Genomic DNA, 6,294 nt, shown 5'->3' on the forward strand with positions numbered 1-6,294 from the left:
AAACAGAATCCATGATTAGTTATGTGAGGTGCCAAGAGTAGGTGAAGTAAAGGCTTGAGGTGGGGAGATAGGGGATTAGATGGAAATGTGACCCACATGGCATCAACAAAAGCATCCCCCACCCCTTCCCCTCTCCTTGCCCCCCCTCTTGCCCCTCAATCCCCTTCAAACTTTGAGTGATTTTATTAGAGGAGCTTTAAAGAAGCACAAGTTAAATTTTAAAAAATCTCATAAATTCGTGGTAATACAACTAGAACTAAGTAAAGGAAAACTCAAAGATTGAGGAATTCACCAAAACTTCTTATTCTTCTTTGTCTCTTTTGTGTACCTCCTTGACATCACCTTAGAGCACTTGCTCCAAAGTCCTATTATCCTCTACGTGAAAATGCAAGAGAACAAATTATGTAATAAAAAAGAGTGTGCATGCACCCAAACAAAATCAATGGGCCAATAGCATAGTAATAAGCCTTCACCAAGATTATTTCGATTTCTTCTTAGCAAATGTTTATCCTATATGTGCAAATGCAAGAGAACAAACTTTGTAATAAAAAAGAGAGAAAGGAAACTGAGTGTGCATGCACCCAAGCAATCAATGCCCAATAGTGTAGTAATAGGTCTTAATCAAGATTATTCCATTGCTTCTTAGCAACTACGAGCAATAATAATGTCATGTCCTCCTATTTTATTTGTAATGTGACCATATAACCTTTCTAGTTTACCTTAATCTATTATAGTGTAAGTTTCCATGTTGTATGTCCGCTTAATGAGTGAGGTTATAATAATATGCCTCCATGAAATGCTAACAAGAAAAGAATAATGGATTAATATGCATTACCATAGTGGGTGGAACATAATAAAATACCATGATTAAAATACCATGAAATACCATAGTGGAACATCATGAAATACCATAATTAAAATATTGACATCTTGAAAATGTGTTAAAACATGTTTATAAGTTTTTTGTAAACAACTTTGAAAAGTGTAGGACTTTGTAAAAAGGAATCAAGTTCAATTTCCTAGGTTACATTCCTACTTTGTAGGACTTTGTAAAAAGGAATCAAGTTCAATCTCCTAGATTACATTTACAAAGTCCTACTTTGTAGGACTTTGTAAATAGGACTTTGTAAAAAGGAATCAAGTTCAATCTCCTAGGTTACATTCCTACTCTTCATTTCAAACAAAAGTAAGGGGATGTTGGCATATGGTGCTATGATGTTGGCATATGGTGCTATGATGCTTATTATTGTATATACAAACTACACAAGTGGATTGTTAAAGCCCATGAAAAATGAAAGAGACGAGAGGAAGAATGACTAAGAGGTGAACATGAAGGATAGAGGTTGAAAATAGGAGGGGCAATGACAATATGTAACAAGAGTGAGGAAAATTTGAAAGAACAAAGACTAAAAGGTCAGCATGAAGAAGTGACATTAAAGGAAAGAGGGGCAACATAGATATGTAGAAAGGTGAACATGAAGGAGTGACATTGAAGATAAGAGGGGCTGCGAAGATATGTAAAAAGAACAAGGGAAAAAATAAGGGTTAGAGGAAAGCGAACATTGAAGAGGGGTGGTGGTGGGGAGTCCTTTAAACTCTTGCCTTTCCTTAGATTTTCTTTGGTGGATTTATAATGGAAGGCTTTGAAAAAGTCCTTTAAACTTATTCCTTAGATTTTCTTTGGTGGATTAATAGTGATAGGTTGAAAAAGTCTTACATGTGTCATCCATGCTTCACATTTTATGTCATGGTGGCAACACAATAATTAAAAAACTCATTCTCTATAAATAATTGAGAAGAAAGACTTGTGGAATTGGCTTGAAAGTCAAGCAATAAAAGGGAGAGGATGGCATGTAGGAATATATAGTCCAAAAGTAGAGATGTGGAGGACATTGTGTAGCTAGTAGCACGGAGAAACAATGTTACGTGAACATGTATAGACAAGCTTTATTCCAATAATCAACATGGAGGAATTTGATGGCTTTGCTTTTGATAGGGTTGCAAGTACATGACATAACAAAGTTAAGGGTAGATGAGTCATGGAATGGAAGGAATAAGTGCAATGTGTAATCAACATCAATAAATGAGAGGTAGGTTGTGTACTTGAGAAATTAGATCAAGATGTCCTAATATAAAATAAAGAAAGAAGTTTGTTCTCACTAAAATTCAAGACACATGGGCACAAAGAGAGAAAGGTGTGGAGGACATATGTGGTGACAAAAAGTGTGTACTAGGAACTTTTGAGGTAGCATATGGAGGATCATGGAATTTGAAATATTGCATGGATTTTTGTGGGATTGAGTGAATTATTAAAGACTAGAAGAGACTAATAGACTACCCTAGAATACTCCATTCAATAAGACATGGAGAACAATGATGAGGGAAAACATGACTTTGAGGGATCATATGCCACACAATATAATAAAATGAGAAACCACCCAAGAAACTTAGTGGTGGGTGGTAGAGATATCATCTTACAACTTCAATCGTTTTTTCTTGCTCATGTCTATATTATCTTAAGGAAGAGTTTCACAAAGCTGCCACGTGGTGAGAATTTGGAGGTTTGGGGAAGGGGAGGAGGAGGTTTGGGTAGAATTTGATTTTGGAAGCCTCAAAAGACGTGCAAAGCACGGGTTCCCAACTAGTGTCATTAGAAATGGGGAAGTGTCCAAACTCCTCCTACAATGCTCACCACTGAGAAATCTTTTAAATGGTAAAATTCTTAGAACCGCATTACTTTTACAAGATTAAGAGGATTTCGAGAGAAAAAAGAGAGGCCATTAAAAACTTTGCCAAGCTCATCCTTCATTGACAAAAAGCTTTTCCAAGCTCATCCCTTTCTTGCTAGTCCCTCTACAAGACTTGGTAATTTTGGCTATTTTCGGCCACACTTACCAGGAACTAGCCAATGAGGGACAAATTTTTTTAATGGCCTCCTTCTTTCCGCGTTAGGTGGGAACGTGAGGAGTTGGCAGAAGGGTAGCAACGATGAACAAGTCCTCTTCACGTCAAATAATGGTGTCCAATAGGAAGAGCTGCCCAAGTTGAAATTTGACTATGGGGAAGAGCTTTTTTGAAGTGGTCCTTGTGTTGGAATTAGATCGAGTGGTCTACCTACACATGAGTCATGCGTGATGCAAAGAATCCATATGTGGTCATTGAAAGAAAAAGCAAAGACTATAAGGCCCGTTACACATACCCCACCGTCCATGTATGGGCGAGGGAGATTGCCTGCCCATGAATTATGGGCGGTGGATACCCCCACCACATCAGCATGGGCAGGCAGGGGTATGGCGATGTGTAATGAGCCTATATCAAATACTTGGAAGTTGGTTATGTTTCCAGGAAACTCTTTCCATGGTGGGACCTTTTGGAGATTCCATGTTCTAGTAGTGAGATGTGGGGCACAAAGAATATACTTGGAAAAGGGCAAGAAAAATAGGGGAGATGAGGCCAACTTGGCCAAAAAATACATTTAAAGAATAGGCTTTATAAATGGGAGCCACTAGTGAGGCTATTGCTTCATGGCCTTACAAATTTGCTCTTAATTAATTTATAATAATACATTTGGAATAAAGGTGGGAAAAAAAACACACACACATATATATATATATATATGTAGCAAGGAGAAGTAATGCACTCCACATTTTGGCCCTGTTCACCTTAGAAGCAAAGCTTCGTGTTTTGGCGGTGATCCCGAGCTCGGGCGGCGGTGAGATCTCGAGCTCCCTGGCTATGGTGGAATTTTTCCCGCTCATCTTCTGCTCTTGACTGTTCCTCATCTTGCCAGCCCCTCCTTCTTTTCTTCTGTCTCTCTCTGATTTCCTTCCCTGTTTCTCCTCTCTCTCGCTATGGCGGCCGACTCTTTGCTGTCTTCCTTCTCTCCTGCCTGTGAGCATAGCTTGCCCCCTTGCACGCTCACCGCTCGCCATCCTTCTTCTTCAAGATTGTGGGGAAAGAAGCTCGCAGCCTCCTTCAAGACACTGTCCAGCACAGGCGAAACCCCAGCTTTTGCTGACGGAGCTTCACCCCATCTCAGGATCTCAGCAAGCTGCAGCAGAAGCGTCAATGGCGGGGAAGCCATGGCCAAGAATCCGTTGGCTGTCATGGTGCAGAAGATGCAAGAAGAAGGACACGGAGCGGAAGGGGATAGCATGAGAGAAGAGTGTGGGGTAGTGGGAATCTATGGTGATGGGGAAGCGAGCAGGCTTTGCTATCTGGCCCTCCATGCCCTGCAGCATAGAGGGCAAGAGGGGGCGGGCATAGTAACATCTGATGAAAACTCTCTGCACTCAGAGGTAGGGTTAGGGTTAGTGTCGGAAGTTTTCGACAGCGGGAAACTGGCCAAGCTTCCTGGAATGTCGGCAATTGGCCACGTCCGGTACGCTACGGCAGGGGCCTCTGTCATCGGAAACGTGCAGCCGTTTGTCAGAAGCTACCGTTTTGGCTCTCTCGCCATAGCTCACAATGGAAACCTTGTCAATTACAAGCACCTCAGAGCCCATCTTGAAGAGAATGGCTCCATCTTCAACACATCCTCCGACACAGAGGTCCTTTTGCACCTTATTGCCACATCAAGAGACCAGCATCTCATCGCCAGAATCGTCTATGCCTGCGAGCAGATCGAGGGCGCCTACTCTCTGGTCTTCCTCTCGGAAAATAAGCTTGTTGCGGTCCGAGATCCCTATGGCTTTCGCCCCCTAGTCATGGGACGCCGCAGCAATGGTGCCGTTGTCTTCACCTCCGAAACATGTGCCCTGGACCTAATTGAAGCCGAGTACGTCAGAGAAGTGAACCCTGGTGAAGTCATTGTTGTTGATAACGATGGCATCAGCTCATCCTACCTCCTTGCTCGCCGTCAGCGCCAAGCATGTGTCTTTGAGCACATCTACTTCTCTCTCCCAAATTCCATCGTCTTTGGCCGCTCTGTATATGAATCCAGGTACAAGTTTGGTGAAATTCTTGCAGAAGAAGCCCCTGTAGAGTGTGATATTGTCATTGCAGTGCCTGATTCAGGAGTGGTTGCCGCTCTGGGTTATGCGGCCAAAGCTGGGGTCCCTTTCCAGCAAGGTTTGATTAGGTCGCACTATGTTGGCCGCACATTTATAGAGCCATCCCAGAAGATCAGAGACTTTGGGGTGAAGCTCAAGCTTGCGCCTGTGCAGGCGGTCCTGGAAGGTAAGAGGGTGGTGGTTGTGGATGACTCAATAGTGAGAGGAACTACATCTTCTAAGATTGTTAGGTTACTCAAAGAGGCAGGAGCTTTGGAAGTTCACATGAGGATAGCCAGCCCTCCCATCATAGGGTCATGCTACTATGGTGTTGACACTCCAAGCACGGAGGAACTCATCTCTTTCAAGATGACTATTGAAGAAACAAGGCAGTTCATAGGGGCGGATTCTCTAGCCTTTCTTCCTCTTGAGAGGTTGAGGGCTATGCTGGGGGATGATGCTCCGACTTTCTGTGATGCTTGCTTTTCAGGGTCTTATGCTGTCCCCCCAACTGATCTTTTGAAGGAGAAGGAGGAACAGCATCTGGCAAAGACACTCGCCAACAGCCTTGATGCAGTGGTGGAAACCCGCCTGTTGGGGGCAGCATGGAGTCAGAGTTCTGAGTCTAGCCAGAGGGGAGAGAAAAGCAGGGAAACTGCTGGGATCTCCTAATGCATGTAGTCTCATAAGAGTGTCATTTACCATTGCAGGTCTTACTGGTGCCTTGCAATTTGGTTGGGCATAACTTTATCTTGTCATGCTAACTTTATCCTATTCTTGAGAGCAGCAGACAAGCTCTCCATTGTAACTGATGTAGGTTCACCTAGTGCTGATTCCTTGAAGCAGTGTTGTTCTGTTACATGGCTTTGCTAAGCTTTTCGTCAGTCTTAAGTAGGATAGTTTATAACTTTGAATTATGTGCCACATAGCAACCTTGTTTACTGTCTACAGAACATCCATGTTTTGAGTTGCATCAAACTATGGTTGTGGGCTGTGGCTAATTGCTATGTACAGCAGTGTTTCTATGCAATGGAATGCTTAATCCATGTAGACTACCCATCTAATGTCATGCAAGGGGTAATCTTTTCATCAGAGACCCGTGTTGTGAAGTTGGTTTAGAGAGATTATGATTTCAATCATACTTGTGTTATGTGAATTATGTGGTAGTATCGTAGTTTCAAGAGTGTGAGCAACTATTATCTTGCATTCTCCACCCCTTCCATTATGTTCTTCCCAATAAATTCATTTTTCAATGTTTTAGCATTCTTGCCAGCATCCAAAGTCATTTTTATGCCCTCCATGC

General features: G+C 42.4%; 1 pseudogene across 1 annotated transcript; it reads left to right on the forward strand.

Moving 5' to 3' along the window:
• The first annotated feature begins 3,477 nt into the window (after positions 1-3,477).
• On the forward strand, positions 3,478-6,083 carry LOC147622642 (amidophosphoribosyltransferase, chloroplastic pseudogene; annotated as a pseudogene). Its single transcript, XR_015269464.1, has one exon. The product of XR_015269464.1 is annotated as an amidophosphoribosyltransferase, chloroplastic pseudogene (transcript).
• Positions 6,084-6,294: the final 211 nt, after the last annotated feature.

Source organism: Cibotium barometz, chromosome 28 (genome assembly GCF_041138505.1).
Source record: "Cibotium barometz isolate CiBa-2024 chromosome 28, ASM4113850v1, whole genome shotgun sequence".
Taxonomy (NCBI): domain Eukaryota; kingdom Viridiplantae; phylum Streptophyta; class Polypodiopsida; order Cyatheales; family Cibotiaceae; genus Cibotium; species Cibotium barometz.